The sequence below is a fragment of the Ceratotherium simum genome, chromosome 5 (assembly GCF_057802395.1).
Source record: "Ceratotherium simum simum isolate JZ-2026a chromosome 5, ASM5780239v1, whole genome shotgun sequence".
NCBI classification, from domain to species: domain Eukaryota; kingdom Metazoa; phylum Chordata; class Mammalia; order Perissodactyla; family Rhinocerotidae; genus Ceratotherium; species Ceratotherium simum.
The window spans coordinates 52195421-52221558 of NC_141904.1; the positions used below are offsets into that span (position 1 = coordinate 52195421).

General features: G+C 38.6%; 1 protein-coding gene and 1 non-coding gene across 10 annotated transcripts in view; both read left to right on the forward strand.

The window, feature by feature from the left end:
- DOCK3 (dedicator of cytokinesis 3) overlaps positions 1–26138 on the forward strand; it is a 448733-nt gene that overhangs the window by 250313 nt on the left and 172282 nt on the right. The gene's annotated exons all lie outside the window — the stretch shown is intronic.
- Positions 8946–9052, forward strand: LOC147917048 (U6 spliceosomal RNA). Its single transcript, XR_015552388.1, has one exon. It is a non-coding gene; the product is annotated as a U6 spliceosomal RNA (small nuclear RNA).

The window sequence follows — 26138 nt, forward strand, 5'->3', positions numbered from 1 at the left end:
CAAAGCTACAGTAATCAAAACAGTATGGTATGGGAATAAAAAAAGGACATAATGACCATTGCAACAGAATAGAAATCCCAGAAATAAACCCATGCATATACAGTCAACTGATCTTTGACAAGGGCACCAGTAATATACAATGGGGAAAGGATAGTCTCTTCAATAAATGGTGTTGGGAAAACCAGATATCCACATGTAAAAGAATGAAATTTTACCCTTCCATTGTATGCAAAAATCAACTCAGAATGGATTAAAGACGTAATGTATAAGACCTGAAACTGTAAAACTCCTAGAAGAAAACATAGGGAAAAAACTTATTGACATTGGCCTTGGCAATTATTTTTTGGATCTGACACCAAAAACACAACAAAAGCAAAAATAGACAAGTGGGATTACATCAAACTAAAAAACTTCATTCTACACAACAAAGGAAACAACAAAATGAAAAGGCAACCTACAAAATGGGAGAAAATATCTGCAAACCATATATCTGATAAAGGGTTAGTATCCAAAATGTATAAGAAACTCCTACAACTCAATAGCAAAAAAAAAACCTGACTAAAGACGGGCAAAGGAAATGAATAGATGTTTCTCTGAAGAAGACGTATACATGGCCAACAGGTCTATGAAAAGGTACTCAACATCACTAATCAACAGGGAAATGTAAATCAAAACCACAGTGATAAATCACCTCACAATTGTTAGGATGGCTATCAAAAACAAAAAATAAAAAGATAAGTGTTGGGGAGGATGTAGAGAAAAAGGAACCCTTGTACACTGTTGGTGATGTAAATTAGTGCAGCCACTATGGAAAACAGTACGGAGGTTCCTCAAAAAATAGAAAATAGAAGTACCATATGATCCAGCAATCCCATTTCTGGGTGTATATCCAGAGGAATTGAAATCAGGTTCTCAAAGAGATAGCTGTACTCTCATGTTCATTGCTGCATTATTCACAGAAGCCAAGACATGGAAGCAACCTAAATGTAGATCAGTGGATGAATGGATAAAGAAAATGTGGTGTATACATACAATGGAATATTGTTCAGCGTTAAAAAAAGAAAGACATCCTGCCATTTACAACAACATGGATGAACTTGGAGGACATTATGCTTCGTGAAATAAGCCATACATAGAAAGCCAAATACTTCATGATACCACTTACAAGAGTAATCTAAAATAGTCAAACTCATAGAGTAGAGGGTAAAATGGTGGTTTTCAGAGCCTGGGGGGAGGGGAAAATGGTGAGGTATTAGTTAAAGGGTACAAAATTTCAGTTATACAAGATGAATAAGTTTCTAGAGATCTGTACAGCATAATGCATACAGGTAACAATACTATACTGTATACTGAAAAATTTGCTAAGAAGGTAAATGTTATGTTGTGTTCTTATTTCACTATAAATAAATAACAATAGCAATAATAATAAATTGGGCAGGACGAAACTTGGAGGTGATGGATATGTTTATGGCATAGGTTGTGGTGATGGTTTCACAGGTGTATACTTTAAAATCATCTGGTTGTGTAAATTAAATATGTACAGCTTTTTGTATGTCAATCATACCTCAATAAAGTGATTTAAAAAAAAAGGAAATGTGGGGAGATGTGAATTTTCCTGCCAGGTGTTACACCCCATAACAGTGCAAGACTTACTAAAACGTATATGTATTTTCTATGTAATCACATAACCAGTATGACAAATATGCAGATTTGTCTCACTTATGCTCTGAAACAGGATTTTCTAAGATAATCATTGATCTCATTACAGGCAAATAAAATCGTTTTTCTTGCGGAGAAAAAAAAACAGAGAAGGAATTACCTTACTCTCCTTTTTATTTTTTCAATGGCATTTATCACCTTCTACATTCTACATAATTTAATAATTGTGTTTATTGTTTTTTGTCTGTTTCTTCATTTTGTCTCTTCAGTTATGGGCTCCTCCTGGGCAGGGATGTATTTATTTTGTTCACTGAGGTACCCAAATGCCTGGAACAGTGCTTGCCACCTAGTAAGTGCTAAATAAATATTTGTTGAATAAATGAGTATAACTGTCCAGAATGTAGCAAAGAGATATGAGGAGATGAAAAATATGAAAGAAGTATTAAGGAACATGAGACTAGAATGATAAAGGGTAATAAACATCTAATTAGAATCACAGAAAAAGAGAAAAGAATGGAGAAGATGTTCTCCAAGAGACAATGGCTAATAATTTTTCATCACTGATGAAAGACATGAAGACACAAATATAAGGCCGCTTATTTGTTTTGTTTTCACAAGATTCTTCCTCTGGAGCAATGCACTCTTTGACAATTGTCAGAGGATGGAGAAGCCAACGTTGCTAAGTAGAACTTGTCCTCATAGCCACCAACTCACTCTTTGGTAATCGTGAATTTACAACATCCAAGTTGGGCCAAAATGCTTTGTTCTTAACAAACATAGTATAAGTTGGGAAAAGAGATGAAGCCCACTGCTGGTTTATGGTGTCTTGATTGAAGACGGTTTCACCACCAAAAACAAAAAGAAGATTTTTGATTTCTTAAGCACTCTTGCACATAGATACAATTAAAATATAAATTTAAAAAATAAAAGTATTCACAGAAGAAACCTTTAGATTCCCTAACCTAACTTACAGTCAGATGTGACCTTAAATGAGGTCAAGGACTGCCATTGACATCAAATTGCTTTTATGGAAAAGCCATGGTACAGCTGTTCCTTTAGTTGCTTCTAAATACTGGCCTTTGTGGGCACCTGTTGAAACATTGCCTGAGAGTTTGTCAGTAGATAGCTGCCTTTCTGTGCCCCTCAATTTTGCTGAGCGCCTCTTCCATGTTTACACTCCAATTGTCAACAAACCACATCATTGGCAAGCAACCTCCTTGCCCCCAAATGAAGAAAAATGAATATTGTTTTCAGCTTAGGATGCTAGAAAAAGAAAAACAAAGTTAACCTAAAGAAAGCAAAAGGAAGAAAATAATATAATAATAGAACTTAAAGAAATAAACAATAGGATCAATAAAATAAAAACCAACTCTCTGAAAAAAAGAAACTTAAAAAAATAGACATACCAGTAGCAAGAATAATCAAGAAAAAATACATAAAGTATAAATATTAAAAATTATATGTAACACTTTTTAAAATTGAGGTAAGGTTCACATAACATAAAATTAACCATTTAAAAGTGAACAGTTGAGGGGCTGGCCCGGTAGCACAAGCGGTTGGGTGCGCGAGCTCCGCTGCAGCTGCCCGGGATTCACAGGTTCGGATCCCAGGCACGCACCGACGCACTGCTTGTCGAAGCCATGCTGTGGCAGTGTCCCATATAAAGTAGAGGAAGATGGGCAGGGATGTTGGCCCAGGGCCAGTCTTCCTCAGCAAAAAGAGGAGGATTGGCAGATGTTAGCTCAGGGCCCATCTTCTTGACAAAAAAAAAAAAAAAAGCAAAACAAAAACCAAACAAACAAAAAAAAAGTGAACAGTTGAGTGGTATTTACTGCATTCACAGTGAACCACATTCACCATCTCTGTCTAGTTCCAAAATATTTTCATCAACCCAAAAGGAAGCCCTGAACCTGATAAACAGTTGCTCCTCATCTCCCCACTCCACTCCACTCCCAGTACCTGGCAGCCACCAGTCTGCATTCCATCTCTATGGATTTATCTGTTCTAGATATGTCACATAAATGGAATCATACAATATGTGACCTTTTATGTCTGGATTCTTTCACTTATCATAATGATTTTAAGGTTCATTCATGTTGTAGCATGCATCAGTACTTCATTTCTTTATATGACTGAATCGTATGGATATGCCACAATTTGTGTATCCATTCACTCATTGATGGACAGTTGTGCTGTTTCTACATTTTGAATATAATGAGTAGTGCTACTGTGGACATGTGTTTATATGTATTTGTTTGAGTCCGTGTCTTTTATTCTTTTAGGTATATATCTAGGAGTGGAACTGCTAGGTCATATAGTAATTCTGTGTTTAACTTTTGATTAAGTGCCAAACTGTTTCCCACAGTGGCTCAGCCATTTTACATTCCTACCAGCAATGTACAAGGGTTCCAATTTCTCCACATCTTCATCAACACTTGCTGTTTTCTTTTTTTATTCTAGTTATCCTACTGGATATGAATTAGTACCTCACTGTGGTTTGATTTGCATTTTCATGATGACTAATGCCTGAGCATCTTTTCATGTGTTTGTTAATCATTTGTATATCTTCCTTGGAAAAATGTGTATTCAAGTCCTTGGACCATTTTTAATTGGATTATCTGTTTGTCTTTTTGTTGAGTTCTAAGAGTTCTTTATATTTTCTGAATACTAGACCCTTATCAGATACGTGATTTGCAAATATTTTCTCCCATTCTGTATCTTTTACTTACTTGATAATGTCCTTCGATGCACAACAGTTTTTAATTTTCATAAAGTCCAATGTATCTATTTTTTTCTGTTATTGCGTGTGCTTTTGGTGTCATGGAACACATTTTTAAATTTGTGTACCTATACTATGAACAATTTGATACCAAAAATCTTGTGCTCATATGTATAAGAATGTTATTTTTGTATTAGCAGATATCTTAAGGCAGGCTGAATGTCCATAAGTAGTAAGAGTAATGACTAAATAATAGTGTAATGTTTGAAAAGATTGAGGTGAAAAGAAGTGAGAGAGGGACTAAATTAGTTTTCTATTGTTGCATAACAAATTACCAACAAATTTAATGGATTAAAAAATTACCCATTTTTTAGTTCACAGTTCTGTAGGTTAGAAGTCTGCCAAGGCTTGACTGGGTTCTCTGCTCAGGGTATCACAAGGCTGAAGTCAAAGTTTCAGCTGGGCTGCATTCTAGTCTGAAAGCTCTAGGGGAAAATTTGCTTCCAAGCTCATTGGTTGTTGTTGGCAGGATCAGTCTCTTACACTTACAAGACTGAGGTTCCCATTTCTTTGCTGGCTGTCAGCTGGGAGCCTCTCTCAGCTTCTGAAGGCTGCCTGCTTTCCTTGCTAGGTAGCCCCCTCCGTCTTCAGGTTAGCAACAGTGCAGTGAATCCTTCTCATGCTTGTAATCTCTGACTTTCTTTTCTGCAACTAGCAGGAGAAAATTCTGGCTTTTGAAGGACTCATGAGATTAGGTCAGGCTCACCCAGATAATCTCCCTACTTTATGGTCAACTGTGCCATATAACATAACCTAATAATGTGAGTAAAAGCCACCATATTTACTGTCCCAGGGATTATGCAACCCAAGGATTGCGGAGGGGAGATTTGCGGGACCATCTATATGCATATAATATATATATATTATAATCTCTAGTGATTTTTTAAAAGACTAAAATTTTTAAAAAGAATGCTAGAACTGACAGATATTTGAAGTTTTGGTAGTAATTCTTTCTTAAAAGTAGTTTCTTTCTTAAAAGTAGCTGGCATCAATCTTAGTGGAAAGACAATTAGAGCAAATTATAACAAATATTAGATTTTCCTATATGAGTAGAAAAACCAAAAATTTGTCACTTATATGTGTCTCCTTCAAATGGCTAGCTTGGCAGTGTGGAACACACGTCTGCTTTGCTTTTGAGTGATGATGGGGTAAGAGAAGAACAGAACCTATAAATGGCCAGAATTTAAAGTATCCTGTATATTTTTTTCCTAATATCATGGATTCCCCTTCTGTAAGGAACTCATTGCCTTTGTTAAGAAAATATTTTTCTGTATACACATCTATTATGATTGTTAACTGTTATCTTAATGTATTTAATAATTACCACATAATTACCTCCTCAAAATAATACAAAGAATCTTCTTTTAGAGTAGAATTTGTGTTATGATTTGCATTTGGTTCTGTATGGATACACTTATCTTTTCTATTATGTGAATTTCCTTATTCATAGGAGGAGTATTATTGTGTAACTAACTTATTTTCTCTACACCACCAGTGTGCTTGTTAATATGCCTGCTTCTCTCGCTGGCCCTCTACAAATTTAGCAGAGTGCTTTAAAGCCTCAGGGCACCAATAATTGATTTCATCACTCAACTGGCTTTCCCTAAGGAGTCTTCTCTATGCCAGCTTTTTCTATTAGGCCTTGGGAATACAAAGTTGCCCTCAAAAACTTAAACCTCTCTTGATTATCATGTGAAAACACTTATGTTAGCCATCTTTTCATGGATGATGTGCAAAGTAAGCTAAAAAGCCTCATTTCTTATTCTCCTGGAGTTCACTCAGCATTCAAAATAACCCTTGCAGAGAATAAACTTTTTCTTGAAAATCAGCTGCTTCTGTCACTGAAGTAGAGGGCTCTGCCTGAGAGTCAAGCATTCTACCCAAATGAGATAATCTGCTTCTGTGAAAATCTTGAGCGCCCCTGGAGAGAAATTTTCTTTTAAAATGATGGATAAGAACTTTGTTTATTAAATCAGTTTGACTTCCCTCTGCAAAAGATGTCATGTCTTACAATGCAACTGGAGGTTATCTGCAGGAGCTCAGGCAGACAGTGATGGACCTGCAGTTCAGTCTTGGTCCTTCCACTCAGGGCCCCACCATCTGTCTTAACTTGGTCTGGGACATACACTTCAGCTCACTACCCAACATTCCTCCAAGGATTTTCTGTGAGTCCCAGCAGGAATAACAGGAGCTAGTATCTGGCTCTGGTGATTGTCAATATCACTTTCTTTGTCTACCCTGCTTTCTAGTCTGTCATTGTCATGCATATTTTCCCTGGAAATTACGAAAGTCTAGGGAAATTAAAAATTAGCTTACTCTCTCACACACAAAGAAAGCCAGGGGTCTGTGCCCTATGGATGGAGAAGCTAACATAGGGATATTTAAGTGAACCTGTTTATAATCCTATTGTCTTATAAGTATTCTCATTAATATATTTTCTTATGTAACACAAAACTAAAAATATAGGCAGAATGAATGCAAATACAGTTTAAAGCTAAATATATTTTATTCCAGTGGCCAAGCCAACTCAATGCTTCTACATAGGCATCAGATCTTGCTTAGAAATATTAGAGCGAAATGTGCTAAGAGATTTGCAAAGTGAAACTTTTACTTTAGATGTATACCTTGGCCTATGGTTAAACCTATGTCTTTTTTCACCTGAGAATAAGTTCAGAAATTGCTGTCTTGTGTATGCCATCTCTTATTATGTTCTGAGTCTAGATGTCAGACTGGAGAAAATTTTTAATACAGTATCCTACAGAGTTTGGATAAAACAGTAAAAGAAATTATCGGGTTCTTTAAGAAGTTCTTTGTTTACAAGAAATTTACCTTATGCTCTTGTCTGGTCTGTAACACACAGTACAAAGTAGAATAGAATGACTAATGCTTTTGATGGAGAATTAAGGGGTATCAGAGGTAGAAGTTTTAGTGGAGTAGTGTAGTCATTTGTATATGAATCAAATGTTTATTTTTTACTTACTATGTGCTTTCACTATTATAGGCTCTAGAGATATGGCAGTAAATAAAACACACAAAAATTCCTGCCCTCCTGAAGCTTATGTTCTAGTACGGGGAGTCAGTCAACAAATATAATATTAAGTAAATTTACTTAATATACTTGTCTAGTATATTTGGAGGGATAAATGTTATGGAATAGAAAAAGTAAGTATGAGGGAGAATTTGCTATTTTGAATAAGGTAGTCAGGGTAGGCCTTACTGAGAAGGTGAACATACCATGGGGCTATCTTCCAGGGGAGAGACCTTTTTTCTACCATCTTCTCATCCTTGGATCTCAAAATGACTTCCAAATTAATGAGGTGGAGCTAAGGGATGAAATTACAGTCAGCCTTCTCACCGTTGGTCACTTAAGTATAAATAAGGAAACTAGAAGGGAAAACTTTGCAGTAATCCAGATGAAAGATGATGATGGCTTCAATTTGGGCTATTTTTTTAAAGGTAGAACTGTGTTGGTTTCATTTCTGGCATGGTAGAGTGAGCTCCTAACAGAGCAGCCCTTCCACAATTAACTATTAACACTGAGTAAAATTTAAAACCACCTTAGGTTCTGCAGAGTGAACAAAAGCAGGCAAATATTGGAAGTGAGTAAAAACTTAGAGAAAGGGACCAACACAGAGTGAGTTTCCTGTTTTTGTGGTTTTGATCTGAGCTGTAGTCAGCATAGCATGGGGTAGCTAAAACTCCAGTAGAAAGCCTGCCATATTTTTAGCCTGAGGAACCAAGAGATGGAGCCTGGGGCAGGCATGACCACTGAAGAGAGTCCTAGAGATTAGAGAGCAGGAGATGGAGAATCCCAAATTCCATATATGAACTCTGCCCATGTCACTGGCTGATCCCTGAACCACACATATGCAAGGCAAACTCAAAGCAGCTAGCAGGCAGAGCTGAAAGAAAACTAAGATTTGACCAGCCATCAATCTGAGGAGAAACAGATTACGTAAGTCTAAACAAGTTAATTCTCTATTAAAACAAAAATACTAACCCTCTTCAGAAGAATATAAGAAACTCCAGAGTCTTCACAACATAAAAATTACAGTGTCCAAGATACAATCTGAAATTATGGGGCATACAAAGAACCAGGAAAGTGTGACCCATTCTCAAGGGAAAAGATCAACAGAGGCCAATCCTGAGATAACTCAGATGTTGGAATTATCAGACAAGGATTTTAAAGCAGTGATTATAACATGTTCAATGACTGAAAAGACAGTAAAAATCTCAACAGAAAAATAGAAAATATTTTTTTTAAATACCACATGGAAATTTTAGAACTGAAAAATATAGTATCTGTATTAAGAATATCTGGAATAAAAATAACACTGGATGAGATTAATTGAACCATAGATGATAGAATCAGTGATTTGAAGACGAATATAAATTATCCAATCTAAAGAAGAGAGAGAAAAAATGTTGAAACAAAATAAAATAAACAACAAAGCCTCAGGGTGACAATTTCAAAAGACCCACGTTGGAATTTCGGAAGGAGAAGAGAGTGCTTGCTTCGGCAGCACATATACTAAAATTAGAACGATACAGAGAAGATTAGCATGGCCCCTGCGCAAGGATGACATGCAAATTCGTGAAGCGTTCCATACTTTTAGACCCATATATATGCTGAATGCAAGAGACACACTTCCGACCTAAAGACACTCACAAACTGAAAGTGAAGGGATAGAAAAAGATACTCCACGCAAATGGCAATGAAAGGAAAGCTGGGGTAGCAGTACTCATATCAGACAAAATAAACTTTAAAACAAAAATGTAAAAAGAGACAAAGAATGGCATTACATAATGATCAAGGGAAAAATCCAACAAGAGGATATAACACTTGTAAATATCTATGCACCCAATGTAGGGGCACCTAAATATATAAAGCAATTATTAACAGACATAAAAAGAGAAATAGACAGTAACATAATAATAGTGGGGGGCTTTAACACTCCACTTACACCAATGGATAGATCATCCAAACAGAAGATCAATAAGGAAACATTGGCCTTAAATGACACACTAGAACAGATGGAGCTAGTAGATATATACAGAGCATTCCATCCAAAAGCCGAAGAATACACGTTCTTTTCAAACGCACATGGAACATTCTCCAGGATTGATCACATATTAGGCCACAAAACGAGTCTCCATAAATTTAAGAAGACTGAAATAATACCAAGCATCTTTTCTGACCACAACAGTATGAAACTGGAAATCAACTATAGGAAGAAAATCAGAAAAGCCACAAATACGTGCAGATTAAACAAAATGCTACTGAACAACGACTGGGTCAACGAAGAAATCAAAGGAGAAATCAAAAACTACCTGGAGACAAATGAAAATGAAAATACGACATGCCAGAATTTATGGGATACAGCAAAAGCGGTTCTAAGAGGGAAGTTTATAGCAATACAGGCCTATCTCAACAAACAAAAATCTCAAATAACAATCTAACAATGTACCTAAAGGAACTGGAAAAAGAAGAACAAACAAAGCCCCAAATCAGTAGAAGAAGGGAAATAATAAAAATCAGAGCAGAAATAAATGAAATAGAGAGCAAAAAAACAATAGAAAAAATTAATAAAACCAAGAGCTTGTTCTTTGAAAAGATCAACAAAATGGACAAACCTTTAGCTAGACTCAGAAAGAACAAAAGAGAGAAGGCACAAATAAGTAAAATCAGAAATGAAAGAGGAGGGCCGGCCCCATGGCTTAGCGGTTAATTGCGTGCGCTCTGCTGCTGGCGGCCAGGGGTTCGATCCTGGGCGCGCACCGACACACCGCTTCTCCAGCCATGCTGAGGCCGCGTCCCACATACAGCAACTAGAAGGATGTGCAGCTATGACCTACAACTATCTGCTGGGGCTTTGGGGAAAAAATAAAAAAATAAAAAAAAAAAGAAAAGAAATAGGAGAAATTACAACAGACACCTCAGAAATACAAAAGATTAAAAGAGAATACTATGAAAAGCTATATGCCAACTAATTCGACAATCTGGAAAAAATGGATAAATTCTTAGAATCATACAACCTTCCAAAACGGGATCAAGAAGAAGTAGAGAATTTGAATAGACCAATCACCAGTAAGGACATCGAAACAGTGATCAAAAACCTCCCCAAAAATAAAAGTCCAGGACCAGACGGCTTCCCTGGTGAATTCTACCAAACATTCAAAGAAGACTTAATACCTATCCTTCTCAAACTCTTCCAAAAAATTGAGGAAGGGGGGAAGCTCCCTAACTCATTCTACAAAGCTGACATTACCCTGATACCAAAACCAGACAAGGACAACACAAAAAAGGAAAATTACAGGCCAATATCACTGATGAACATCAATGCAAAAATCCTCAACAAAATACTAGCAAATCGCATACAACAATACGTTAAAAAGATTATACACCATGATCAAGTGGGATTTATTCCAGGTATGCAGGGATGGTTTGCAATAGCAAATCAATCAACATAATACACCACATTAATAAAATGAAGAATAAAAATCACATGATCATTTCAATAGATGCAGAGAAAGCATTTGACAAGATACAGCATCCATTTATGATAAAAACTCTGAATAAAATGGGTATAGAAGGAAAGTACCTCAACATAATAAAGGCCATATATGACAAACCCACAGCTAATATCATCCTTAATGGTGAAAAACTGAAAGCTATTCCTTTAAGAACCGGAACCAGACAAGGATGCCCACTGTCACCACTCCTATTTAACATAGTACTGGAAGTCCTAGCCAGAGCCATCAGGCAAGAAAAAGAAATAAAAGGGATCCAAATTGGAAAGGAAGAAGTGAAACTCTCACTATTTGCAGATGACATGATTTTATACATAGAAAACCCTAAAGAATCCACCAAAAAACTTTTAGAAGTAATAAACAAATATGGTAAAGTTGCAGGATACAAAATCAACATATAAAAATCAGTTGCATTTCTATACACTAACAACGAAGTAGCAGAAAGAGAAATTAAGAATACAATCCCATTTACAATTGCAACAAAAAAAATAAAATACCTAGGAATAAACTTAACCAAAGAGGTGAAAGAGCTGTACACGGAAAACTATAAAACATTGCTGAAAGAAATTGAAGAAGACACAAAGAAATGGAAAGATATTCCATGCTCTTGGATTGGAAGAATTCACATAGTTAAGATGTCCATACTTCCTAAAGCAATCTATAGATTCAATGCAATCCCTATCGAAGTTCCAGCAACATTTTTCACAGAAATAGAACAAAGAATCCTAAAATTTATATGGAACAACAAAAGACCCCAAATAGGTAAAGGAATCCTGAGGAAAAAGAACAAAGCTGGAGGTATCACACTCCCTGATTTCAAAATATACTACAAAGCTATAGTAACCAAAACAGCATGGTACTGGCACAAAAACAGACACACAGATCAATGGAATAGAATCGAAAGCCCAGAAATAAACCCACACATCTATGGACAGCTAATCTTTGACAAAGGAGCCAAGAACATACAATGGAGAAAAGAAATTCTCTTCAACAAATGGTGTTGGGAAAACTGGATAGCCATATGCAAAAAAGTGAAAGTAGACCCTTACCTTACACCATACACAAAAATTAACTCAAAATGGATTAAAGACTTGAATGTAAGACCTGAATCAAACTAAAAAGCTTCTGCACAGCAAAGGAAACCATCAGCAAAACGAAAAGACAACCTAACAATTGGGAGAAGATATTTGCAAACCATACATCTGATAAGGGGTTAATCTCTAAAATATATAAAGAACTCATGCATCTCAACAACAAAAAAACTAACAACCCAATTAAAAAATGGGCAAAAGACCTGAACAGACATTTTTCCAAATAAGATATACAGATGGCCAACAGACACGTGAAAAGATGTTCAAAATCATTAACTATCAGCGAAATGCAAATCAGAACTACAATGAGATATCACCTGACGCCCGTCAGAATGGCTATAATTAACAAGACAGGAAACAACATGTGTTGGAGATGATGTGGAGAGAAGGGAACTCTCATACACTACTGGTGGGAGTGCAAACTGGTGCAGCCACTATGGGAAACAGTATGGAGATTCCTCAAAAAATCAAGGATAGAACTACCATATGATCCAGCTATTCCACTATTGGGTATATATCCAAAGAACTTGAAAATACCAATTTGTAAAGGTACATGCACCCCTGTGTTCATTGCAGCGTTATTCACAATAGCCAAGACTTGGAAGCAACCTAAGTACCCATCAAGGGACGAATGGATAAAGAAGATGTGGTCTATATACACAATGGAATACTCCTCAGCCATAAGAAACATTGAAATCCAGGCATTTGTGACAACATGGATGGACATTGAGGGTATTATGCAAAGTGAAATAAGTCAGAGGGAGAAGGTCAAATACCATATGATTTCCTTCATTAAGTAGTAGATAATAACAAGAATAAACAAATACATAGAGACAGAGATTGGATTGGTGGTTACCAGAGGGGAAGGGGGGAGGGAGGAGGGCGAAAGGGATAATTAGGCACGTGTGTGGTGATAGGTTGTAATTAGTATTTTGGTGGTGAACATGATGTAATCTATGCAGAAATAGAAGTATAATGACGTACACCTGAAATTTATACAATGTTATAAACCAATGTTACTGCAATAAAAAAAAATTTAAAATAAAAAAGAAAAAGAATTGAGCAGAAAAAACTTTGAAGAAATAATGTGGAATAACTTCCCCAATTTTGTGGAAGACATAAATTTATGGATTCAAGAAGCCCATCAAACACCAAACAGGATAAGTATGTCACATCATAGCCTAGCTGCCTAAAATCAACTAAAAAGAAAATGTTAAAAGCAGCTGGTAAAAAATGACACATTACATACAGGGAAGCAACAATTCAAGTGATCATGTGCTTTGTATCAGAAACTATAGAGGCCAGAAGATGGTAGAAAAACATCTTTAAAGTATTGAAGGACAAACAAATAGAAAATTATACCCAGTGAAAAAAATCTTTCAAGAATGAAGACGAAATAGAGATAGTTTCAGATAAACGAAAACTAAGAGAATGTGTCACCAGCAAAATTGCACTTCAAGTGATAGTAATCGAAGTTCTCCAGGCTAAAAGAAAGAAGCAGAGGAAATCTCAGATCCTCAGGAATGAATGAAGAGCATTGGAAATGGTAAATCTATGGGTACATAGAAAAGACTATTTATCCTCTCAATTTTTAAAAAATACGTGTGTAAAGCAGAAATAACATTTTCTTGAGGGTGTTATAATGTATGTACTTGTAGTGCATATGACAACTATAGCAGAGAGGATGGGGGGAGTGTAATTTCTATAGTTGCAAGGTTTCTACATTTTATGGAAAATGGAAAAATATTAACTCTAAATTGTGAAAAGGATATGTAAAATAATGCAAAGAGGTATAGCTAAAAAGCCAAATAGATAAATTAAATGGAATTCTAAATTATAACCAATAATGGGAGATTCCTGGAACTGTTTTGGTTCTTTCTTTCCTCACATTCTAAAGTACATGTTCATGGTGCTTAAAGCCAAGTCAGGACCCGGCCCTGTGGCTGAGTGGTTCAAGTTCCACGTGCTCTGCTTTGGCAGCCCAGGTTCGCATGTTCAGATCCCGGGCGTGTTCAGATCCCTACTCCACTCACCAGCCATGCTGTGGCAGTGTCCCATGTACAAAACAGAGGAAAATTGGCACAGATGTTAGCTCAGGGCTAATCTTCCTCAAGCAAAAAAAAAAAAAAAAAAGAAAAGGGAGGAGTGGCAACAGCTGTTAGCTTGGGGAGAATCTTCCTCAGAAAAAAAAAAAAGCCAAGTCACATTAAGAGAGTATGATTTCAGGTATCATTTAAAATGGTAATGAGTTGCCTCAGTGGCTAAATTTAATTAATCTTTCTTAGATGGAACATTGCTAGACAGTAGAGGTCAAAATCATCAAGACCCAGGAGGAGAAAACAGGTAACTTGTGGTAGAAGGAAAATTCTCTGTGAATATTAAGTGGTGGTAAACTTTTAAACAAGTTTTTCCATTTAAGTTGAAAACTGAAGAATTGCCATAATGTGCACACACTAATTTCTCCCTCAGTTCTTTTTCTTTAGAGTATTATATGTGCAAGCAAAAATGTTACAGAGCCTGCAGTGAACTGGTAACATTTATCAAATGAATGAATGACTTGTTATAAACTCTCAAATGGACTTCCAGCATTAAGTCGATAGTTGCAAAAATGACTTTGTGTAGAATCTGGCTGAATTCAGATTAAAGGCGTTCTCTCCTTTCCCCTGTTTCTACTCCTGCCTCAAGGCCAAAGCCACAGATAGAGTGATTCAAGTAGGTTAGTCACTCTGTCTCCTATCCCCACCATCTACTTGGCTCCATCCCTTGGGCTACTGATTCCTAGGTGCTAGTCAGCAGAAGACAGTTCTCAAAGGATCCACACCATCCCTCCCGGTCCTACAGATCACTGAAGTAACTGCTATAGTCTTCTCAAATATAGCTGCTGCAGATCACAATCTGTTAAAAACCCATAGAGAGCACCTGCCAGAGATGTCAGTCCCTAGGTTGGGATATCCACTGATCACCACTAAGGGCTTTGTTAAAGAAAAAAATTATTCAGACACTTGTTAAAGAAAGTAAGGCAGACTTTATTCAGGACCATTGCGATAGGTGTAAGGACCACTGCAATGAGGTTTTGCGTTAGAGGAGAGAGATTGGGCTCAACTATGAATACAACAGGGGTGAGGAGGAATTTATAGCCAGAAAGCCGGGTTGGAGTCAGTGGATGGAAAATTACTTAAAAAAAAATCAGGGGTAAGGGGGGATTCTGGCTAGACCAACCTAACCAACCTGCTGAAGGCAGGCCAGGGTGATCAGATATCACCTGGGGGGTGATGGGGAATGAGGACCCTGATTGATATTGACGATGATCAGATATTGAAGGTGAGGGATTCTGGCTAAATCAACTTACCAGTATTCTTGCTAAAATTAGACAATGCAAAGAAGGAAATGGAAGTCTAAAAGTCGAGGCCTAGTTGAAAAAAAGCTCAAGAGGAACCTGACTAGAGTTTGGTCAAGGAGAGAATCTCTGTCGGTTTCCTTCTCAAGCTGTATAGTCTGAGTTTGGCCAAAGAATGTCTGTCCATCAATGGGTCAGCAGATCTTGACCCAGCACCTGCTGTGTTCCTGATCAAGAGAATCCCTGCCCTCAGGGAAGCACATTTGATAAATATGTAAACAAGATAGTTTCAGGTACTACTACAGCTAATCAGACTGCTTTTTAAGAGGAAATTCCATAGCCACAAGTATTCTATGAAGCCTTTTTGATCCAGGTGATGAGCAAAACTTTGGGAAATAAACCTCAGAAGGTAGCTGTCAGGAAGCATTTAAAGGCTGTGGGGTATGGAAGCAAAAGTCGCATGTTTCAGTGAATTGATAATGAGCTAACAGCCCTTTCTTCAGGAGAGGTGTACACACTTTTCTGTGCAAGGGGACTTTTTCTCTTCAGATACATGCAGTGTCAGCTAGGACTTGCTCTTTTCTGAGGCCATTGAAGGTTCACTTTTTCTTGCTGCTCTTGCCAATACTGACACCAGTACAAACTAATTTTCTTCATGATTCTAAATCTCACATTTGCAGAGTAACTAAAGATATTCCAGAGTAGTAGATGTAGGAAAATATGAAGAGATTGAAGAAAATACAGGATTGAAGTTCACTATATTTCTTGTGTTTCTTTCAAAAAGCTTTATTGTTAAAATATATTTAGCTCGGGGAGATTTCAACTAATTTGTGTTTCCCTGGAAACCAGATGCTTAGAGAAACAGTTTAACTGTAAGGCCTGTGGCTGGTGTCCTTAGAGTCATAATCCTGGAAGCTGTCTGAGGCTGGGTTCCCTAAGACACAACTGGTAGTGATTGGAAGTGTTTCTGTCAGAACCAGAGGCATTTCCTCACAAACTCTAGGCATTATTTTCTCTGCCTTCATTAAAGCAATGTATAAAACATCTGTCTGGCTTTACATTTGGAGTTATTAGAGATCATCTGAAGACAGAGCAAGATTTTTAAAACTGAATCTTTGAATCCTCACATGGAAGTGGAAAAACACTAGGTACTGGATCCTGTCAGCAAATCAGTGCATCAGGATTTGTGTTTTGGAGGGTGTGCTGTATGCCGTCTAAAAGCAAAGAATGGAGACTCGTGAGAGAGAATGGAAAACTGAGCATTGGATGTGTAGCCTTGGTGTCCGTGGAGCAAGCTGTGTGGCTGTTGTTAGGGTAACTAGAAATCAGGCGCAAAGGAAGGAAAGAAATAGTGGAGAAACAGCACAAATGAGAGGAAACTCTCAGACTAGGGTGATCCTTTGCAGTATGTGGAACCAGGAAGGTCCACAGTGATGACTTGTTTGACAAAGGTAGATGGTATGAGAGAAAAATGGAAATCTAGAATTTCAAATACAAAATATATACAGTTATGAGCTTTAAAAAATGAGTTCTTCAGTAGAAAGCAGTGGAGAATATTTTGTCACAACACTCCTTGTATAAACATTGTATCTTAATATGGCATCTGGAGATGTGGCTGCTGCTTTCTGAGGGAACACTCCAAGTAGCTTTCCCTCTGAGCACATTTAAAAGAGACACTCATGTGGAAATAGATTCTGTTAGTTGTTTACCTTGAACTCAGTTAATTATTATTAAATCTCCCAGTGCTACCCCCCAAAGCCATAATACATTTTATATGGACTCTTCAAATCAAAGTTGTAAAACTCTCTATTAATATCTACCTGATTTGCCCTGAAGTTTTGAACCTAAACACATAAACAGATAGCCTGTTTTCTCAAGGACTTTTAATGGAAAATAGAAATATTTCAGTACCTGAAGACAGAAGGGAGAGATATGCATAGCAGATGCACTAAACCAATGATATTGGAGGCCCAGGAGCTGGAGCCTGGGCTAAGGTGCACGTACAGAAGAAGTGAATAGAACAGAAAAGAGAGATTCCAGTACCTGGAAAAGTGAATGCAAAGCTAGTTTATAAGTTGCACAGGAAAACAAGTCTTATAGTCATCCTTTGTTTATTGGATAAAGATCATATTATCTTCCTTGATTATCCAACTCGACTAGACTTTGCTCTGAATTACTTGTTGGAGTCACTGTTGAGAGTATGTTGAGGCCGTTAACCACAAGAGGGAATACAAATGGAGTAGACAGGTTTAAGGGGCCTGGTTTTAGACCAGTAGTTCTTAACCTTGGCTGCACATTAGAATTCAAGTTCCCAATGTGCAGGCTGCTCCCCAGATTAATTAAATCAGGAGCTCTTAAGTGATTCCAGTGTGCAGGGAAGGGAAGGTTAAGTACTACCACCTGGGACAGCTGAGTTTAAGGAATCTGTAGGATTTTGTGTAGAGCTACTACATCCAGACGGCAGTAGGAGGGTGTTAGAAATAATTTGTTAGTAATATAGTTACAGTACTGATTTGAAAATTATTTACTTTTTGTAAGTTAGAGTGGATTTGAGTTTATAATTATAGTATTGTTAATTTAGTCAACATACATTGCACACCACTGTCATGTGTAAGACAGTGTTCCAGGTGTCAGGGATTTAACACCAAACAAGACAGAGAAAATCCCTTCCTTCTTGTAATTTACATTCTAGAGAAGGAAACAGACAATAAATAAATATGTATGATAAAACCAGGAAGAAAATGAAGCAGTTGAGAATCACAGTAATAGGACATGGCACTTTTAAAATTAAGGTGCTTAGGAAAGACCCTTCTAAAGAGATGATACTGTCTTCTCAGCCTATTATAATCACTGAACCTCTCAGGACTCCAGTGGCTGACCCCTGAACTCAAGAGGCTTCCTCAACCATTGACCTCTAAAATATCCCATAACAGTATTGGCCCCCAAATATTATTGCCAGAAGCTTTACAATCACTGAAAGTCTTAAGCTTCCCAAACATTTATCCACATGCCCCAATCACTAATCCTCCCAGACTCCAGAGCTGCTCACAACACCCCTTCTATTGTAAATCAGACAGACTCCCAGTAATGGGACATTCGGACGTCACAGGACCCCAAATAAATGACCAGACCCACACAGATGCCTCCATTACTGATCTAATATACCTGTTAATTCCTCACACCCAACACTGAAACTTAGGTTTGCTCCCTAGTTAGCAGCACCCAGTGGACCAACAAATCACTTATAATGATCGTCCTTTCAAACCTGGCTACTCAAAGTTTGATCCAAGGACAATGGCATCAGCAAAACTTGGGAGCTTGTTAGAAACTGAGAACCACAGCCCTTCCCCCAAGTGCTGAATCAGTATGCATTTCTAGTAAGATTGCCCAGATGGTTCATCTGCATGTTAAAGTTTGAGAAGCATAGCTCTAAACACTTCTTGCCCAGTAGGCTCACAATAACTGACAACTCCGGGGCCCCTGACCACAGAATTCTTTCTGCCCCTCAACTGACCACTTAATTACTAATTTCCAACAGGACTCTTTGATCCCTGAATTTGGCAGGCCCATTAATCCCTGAATCTCAGTTGTATTCCAAAAGAAAGGGGTGGTATTACAGCCAGCATGCTGGAAATGCCACATAACCTTGGGGAGTTAATGGGATTTGTACTGTAGAGGTTTAAAAAAAGAAAAGTGGTTTAAAACTGCCTAAAGATTGGAAAGGTAGATCTGGAGAAAAAGAAGTCCAGGCTAGAGATTTAGGTGTCAGCATTCCGTGATTGTTGAAGTCAGAAGAAGGGGTCGGATCACCAAGGGGGAATATTTTAGAGAAAGAATTGAGTTGAGAAAAGAACTGAGAGGAAGAGGAATAAGATCCCTCGAAGTAAACTGCAAAAGAGAAGTCAGAAGAAGAATCAGCAGAAGCCAGCAAAGGAAATGTTTCAAGAGCAGAGATGGGGTAGGAGGACTTGTCCTATGCTCGGCATTATTTCATGCCAGCATTGATGTTAGAAGCTGCAGAGCAGTAAGACACAATGACAACTGTTGGATTTGGAGGCCATTAGGAGAAATTTTAGTTTATAAAAAGTGTTTTAGACCATTGGATAAGAAGAAACTAACCCACAGTTGGTTAAGGAGTGCAGGAATATAGAGGCAGAGATGAGGATACTCTGTGAAGAAGTTTGGTGGAAAAGGAGAATAGCAGGACTGAGGGAAGGCCTTTAGAGGGAAGCATGAAGATAGAAGAGATTATGCCATGGGGCATGATCCCACAGGGACTGGGGAGGAGGAATAGAAATGCATAAAATCATAAATAATTTGAATTAGGCTGTGATAAATTTGGAAAACATTCTATGTCCAATGATATTTGTTTTCCTGTGAGGCTTAAGGAGAAATGTAAAGGTTTGGATCCATCTCTGTGGGGAATGAAGATTAGAAAGGGACAGGAGTGAACACTCCTTGAGCTCATGTGATGTGCCAAGCCGCATGCCAGGACCTTTACTTATGTCACTTAATTCAATCCCTGTATCAACTCTGAGGTTGAACAGTTTGCTAGTGTCCAGTCCAGAATTTAAGTCCCGATCTGCCCCCTGCTTTATTTCCATTACACCATATTGCCACAGGGTTTCATGAGAGAATAGCCAAGCATATTCCAGGATCAGCAGGAGATAGAAATCAGAAACTTTTAAGGGGACCTAATAGTCATAGTCATGGATTCCATCAGCCCAGGGATCTGTATGTGGTGACTTGACTGCTCACTATCCCTTCCAAAAAAACAACAGGCAGATTTCCCTATGAGCAATCCTCTGAGATACAGATTCTTGATGCCAGAATGTTATGTCACTGAAAGCCCATTAGGAGCCCAGATTTAAGAGAAAAGCTGAGGAAAAAACTTACTGAGATAAAAATTAAACATTTATCTGCTTCAGAAACCCTGACTTATAAGTTGTTTTACTTAGTTTGCTTTGAATTTTTGCGCTGAAACATCTTTTTACTTCCACTAAAAAATTTGTGGGAAATATAAAGGCTCACACTGATAAAGCTAAGTACCCTATATACGGCTTCAGAGGAAACAGTTAACCTAGTTTATCTTAATTAGTTAGTGACATTGCTGTAGGGTCAAAAGTCAAAAAGTATGGCTATAGAGGAAAAGGAGGAATCAGCTTGCAGTCAGTTTCCCACTGCCCAGAAGAGCATCCTAGCATCTGACATGGGCCTGCAAGATTCATGGATATATGACGACACAGAAGTAAACCAGGGAGAAGAAGCCTAGGACCCTTTGATACTCTCTCCTGAGAAGATTGCCTGTGCACACAAACACACATGCCCCCTTTACATCCTGCTTCTGAGGGTACACCGAGCTTCTGAAAGTTGTCTAACTCCAGGTTGCAAACTCCCCTTTTTTAGGCATAAAAGACCCACTCTGGGAAGAGTCCCTGTGCTATCTTAGGACCTATGCCTTGGCATCAACCTCATCCCATCTGCCTACTGTGGCTCCATACTCTGCTCCTAACCAGGGTGTAGTCAGTCATGACTAGTCTGTGGCTTATCTCACTGCCCCTAAGAATAGTTCAATCCACCCATGGTCTATTCCCAATACCATCCCTGTTTGAGATTCTCCAGCCTCAGCCCTGTAAGTCAGAACTCATCAGGATTCCTGGGCTTGACCTCTGAGATCTGTCCTTGCCCTTGTCCTAAACTCTCTGAACTCATGCTCCTGCTAGAGCCTACCTGCCTCACCATGGTTAGTGCTGCCGAGTAAGCTAGACTGCTTAACCCCTCTGTGCTTCCGTTTCCTTATCTAAAAAATAGTAGTGTCTGTCTCATCAAAGTGTGATAATACATGTAAAATCCCTAGAATAGGCCCTGGCAGATAGTGAATCTCAGACATTCACAGTTATCATCGTTATTATATGTGTTGGAGCTTTGCTCTTGAGTTCAAATATCAGTGTTCATTATATGCTTTAGTTGGGCTTCTGAAAAACAGGAAGGGCAAATAAAGGTGAGTTGCCACTGTGAAGATTCTTCCCACCACAGAGGCCCTGCTTTTGCTGGGCACCTGGCAGGTACCCTCCGCTAGGCCCTCAAGTGACAGGATCTCTGTCAGCTTTGCCTGGGTTGCAGGACAGCAGAGAGATTACATCAAGCTAAGATGTCATCAGAGCCCCGTGGCAGCAGCAGGCACATTCAGAATATTCATTTATTGCTGTGAAGCCTGTGGGAACCTTTAAAGCAGGAAAAAGCTATGTGCATAGAGATTGGAGCCTTCTTTGGGGCAAACTGCCCCTTTTTTATTTCTCATTTTGCTCTCAGGTACCTTGGTATTTTAATTGTGTTGTCCTTAGAAAGTTATTAGAAGAAGATTTTATTAGGTGAAATTTATTTTTATTTAGTAAGTCTCGATAAACTGTAAGCCTCTGTGCTTGATTCTTTGGGGGTAGCAGAGATGTAGGAGGTAACAGTCCCTACTGTTTTACAGACAAGGACACTGGACTTAAAGGACGTGTTAGAGATCCCCAGGACAACCCCTAGTGGTCATTCACTGGAAGGACTCGTGGGACTCAGCATGTAGTTGTACTCATAACTGAGATTTATTACAGCGACATAGTAAGGATACACAGCTGGATCTTAAGGGAGAATGACACAGGCAGAGTCTGGAGGAATCCATGCGCAGGCTTTCTTATGCTCTCTACCTTACATGAGGGGTCACACAGAGCCCACTCTTCCAGCGGTGAAAATGCAGCAACATGTGCACAGTGTTTCTGCCCTAGGAAGCCCATTAGAGATCCAGCACCCAATGTTTATTGGGGGCTGTCACAGAGACATCCTCTGCTTAACATGCACAAAATTCCCAGAAGGAAAGCAAATGTTCATCATAAACCAGATAGTTCACACAAACAGTCTAGGCACAGTGAGTCACCTTTAACTGTTGGGAACACTCTCAGAGCCAAATTCCCAGATGCCAGCCAAAGGCCAACCTTGCAAGCAGGCGTTTTTAAGGATAGAGGTCTCGGGCCTACCAATTTTTTCTTCACAGAGAAGGTGTCACATATGTACACAACCAGCTCTAATCCTAGCCTGTCAGAGTCACTACCATAAATGTTTAGATGTTAGAGGAGGAACATTACCCTTCTGACTGGTAGGGTCATAGAAGCCTTCATGACACTGCATGTTTGAGCTGGACCTCAAAGAATAGGCGGAGAGAGAAGTAGGGAGCAACACAGAGAAGAGAGAGACAGGATGCAGTGAGCAAAAAAGAGTACTTTTAGGAAAAGGCAAGCAGGCCCATCTGGCCTGAAACAAGGTATGTTGATGGAAGCAGGGGAATCTGGGAAGGCAGGGAGAGGACAGATGCTGGAGGGCCTGGACTGCGAGGTAGAGGCTTGTGGGCTTCTTCTACAGAGATGGAGCACCTCTGAAGGTTTCTCTTATAAGAAAGGAAGTCATATAGTTCAAGCCATGTTTGCAGAAGATGTGTCTGGGAGTGGTAGGTAGCTGGCCTGGAGGTTGGAGTGCCTAGAGATGGAAGGCTACTAAGATACCTAGACATATTCTCAAAGGGCCTGTGCTTCAGAAGATGCTCATTCATTTATGGCCCACCTCAGTCTATAGGAAATACATAAAATAAATGGGGAAGGTAAACTCTATGTCTGTGTTATAAGAGTGCCCTATATTACCTTTGCTGGCAGGCCAGAGATGACTAAGCCTGTCTTAACATGTGCAGTGAAGTGGTGCCAACTGCTGCAGCATTCTAAATGAAGAGAAGAGATTGTGTTTACTTAAAAATATTGTGCCAGCCCTGGTGGTCTAGTGGTTAAGATTTGGTGCTCTCACCACTGTGGCCCAGGTTCTTTTCCCAGTCAGAATCACACCACTCATCTATCAGTTGTCATAGTGTGGTGGCTGCATGTTGCTGTGACGCTGAAAGTATGCTACCGGTATTTCACATACCGGCAAGGTTACCCGTGGTGGACAGATTTCAGCAGAGCTTCCAGACTAAGACAGTCTAGGAAGAAGGACCTGGCTACCCAGTTCTTAAAAAACTGGCTATGAAAACCCTATGAATAGCAGCAGAGCATTGTCAGATATAGCACCAGAAGGTGAGAGGATGGCCCAAATGACTGGGTAGGGTTCCACTCTGCTGTACACAGGGTCCCTAGAAGTCAGAATTAACTCAACGGCACTAACAACAAAAACAGATTGTGCGGCCTGTGCTGATCAGAATACTCAGAAATTGCCAAATCCCCATTCCAAGTCTGCACAAATATCTGGCTGTCTTCTCCCACCCCCAAGCGTGGGTAGAGCAAATATCCACCTTAGTACACCTTCTTTCATGAAGCTGCAAGTACTCTATGCACACTTCTGGGTTTCAAGGCCGCCCTACTCTCATCACAAGGTTCAGAAGGGGCCAAAGGACAGGCCACATGGGACCTGCTCACTGGTAGTTCTTTATTTTCTGTCTGACTTCCTGGATTCTTATCCCAGATCCCTGGCCATTGACATCTCAAACTGCCTTGCTTGGGGCCCACGCTCCTGGCTCACAGAATTTTGGTCCAGCCCATTTGTATAGACCACAGACTTCTTCATCTATGCTTCGATTGCTAGGTTTTCAGAGGTCAACTTGCCTCTCATGCCCATTTGTAAACCTTAGAGACCAGGAATGCCTGCCCCAGAGAGTGCCAATCCTAGACCTGGCCCTCTGAACATCTTTCCTCCAGCCCCAAAACCCTACTTGTGTATTCTGACCCTAGTGTGCCAGCATTATAATTTTGTACTTTGAAACAATGCTGCTATGCAGTAGTATAGAGCCCTTTGTCTCAGTGACCGGCCCCCCCCTCCCCGGACCCTATAGAGCTGTGCTGTCCATTCTGTCATCCTAGAAAGTTCTATATATGGTAGAACATTATGGTATGTGTGGTAGCTACTAGCTATATATGGCTATTTAGCACTTGAAATGTGGCTGGTGTGACCGAGAACTGAGTTTCTAATTTTAATTAAATTTAAGTATAAATAACTACATGTGGCTAGTGGCTACCACACTGTATAGCATAACATAGAACCTGGTGGACTGACTGATCTGGTGAACTGGTTGTGCAAGGCTGTGGCAGAAAGGGTAGACAGAGTCCGTGTGCACAGGATATCAAGAGGAGGGAAAAACGTGAAGCAAAAGAGGAAAATTAAGAATGAGAGAGTCCTTTGTAGTCTCAAATGTATCCATTTGTGCACATTTATGGGTGTATAATATTTAGAGGCATGTAGTTATTTTCAAATTGGCTTGTTTCTTTTTGATCAATATTAAATCTTATGTTCACCATTTAAATTTATATCATGAAAGACAATTGGAATGAGTGCAGCCTTTGGAGAATCCAGACTTGAGTTGGAATCTTGTCTCCATACCTTACTAGCTGTGTTACTGCAGTATTGTTTTAAAAATAATATCAGCAATTTTTCCATATTTTAAGGGAGAGTAAAAAGAATTTGACAGTGCAGTGGACATTGTTCCTATATTTTAAGCTATTTTTAAAAAATTTAGAGTTCATAATCTAGACTTTTAAAGTTTTAGTACTTAGGAAATCTTTGTTTGCTGTTATTCCTTGAGATTATTCCTGAGCTTCTCAGTCTTATACTATAAAAGCCTAGAAAATATCTAGTAAATATCTGACAGATTAGAATATTTGGCTTTCGGGTTGGCTGAATTTTCTAGCTTCCATTCAGAAAACAATCAAGATTTTTCTGTTTCTCCTGTGTATGTTTATTTTGGTTTCTATAAACTCTGCTATTCCCATCAGGACTCCCTCATATAATATCATATTAAACAACAAGACTTTGCCTCATTGAGGCACAGGAACAGCAGCAGAAATAGTGACAAGAACAAGTTAATAGGTATAAATAATGTATATTCTGGTATCCTTAGAGGACTTACGTAGTTACAGTAGGCAAAATCTATAGGAGTGCATGTGTGTGTGTGTTGTATGGACGATCAGGACAAACCTTAGACAAATACTATGATTTTTCTTCCATCTGTCAGTGTATGTTCCTATTACCTTGTATCATGCCACCCAGAAAAACATGTATAGTGAGTAAAGGAATTAAATTAAAAAGAACAAAAATGTTCACATTCTGAACAAAGAACTGGAAAGCACAGAACAAAAGATTATCACTATAAGTGTGGATAATGAGGGAAGAAGGGAGCAAGATGAGGAAGATACTCTTTCCAGTGAAAACTTGGAGCGTTCCTGCCAAGTTCCCTTATCACATGAGATACTATCTGAGAAAGTGCTGATAAACTCTAAAGTGCAGTACACATGTCGGTAATTGCTGTCATCCTGTTCAAAACCTTGTTGTATGTTTGTTTCATTTCCATTATGCTATGTAGAAGTTCCAAAGCCTCACTGTAAAGACTGTGGAAAGTCTCATATGTTGAATTCCTGGAGAGTGATGTTTGTTCATTCAAAGTTTGTTTTACTTGCAATCAGATCCTACTAGTGAAAGAGTGAAGTTTTCAGGTTATCTTTTTCCAGTTATTGGAATATCCATGAGGAAATGCCATGATTGGATTATGTTGGGTATGATCTTTCATAAAAGACATTTATTTTTTTTAGTAGTATAGCCAAGACAGTATTTTTACATGAGGCCTTAGAGAGCAAACACACTTTAGCATTTGTTAAAATCTTTCCAGTTTGCATAATCAATAAATTGGAAAATATTTTAATAAATAAATAGGAAAACATTAGATCATGTT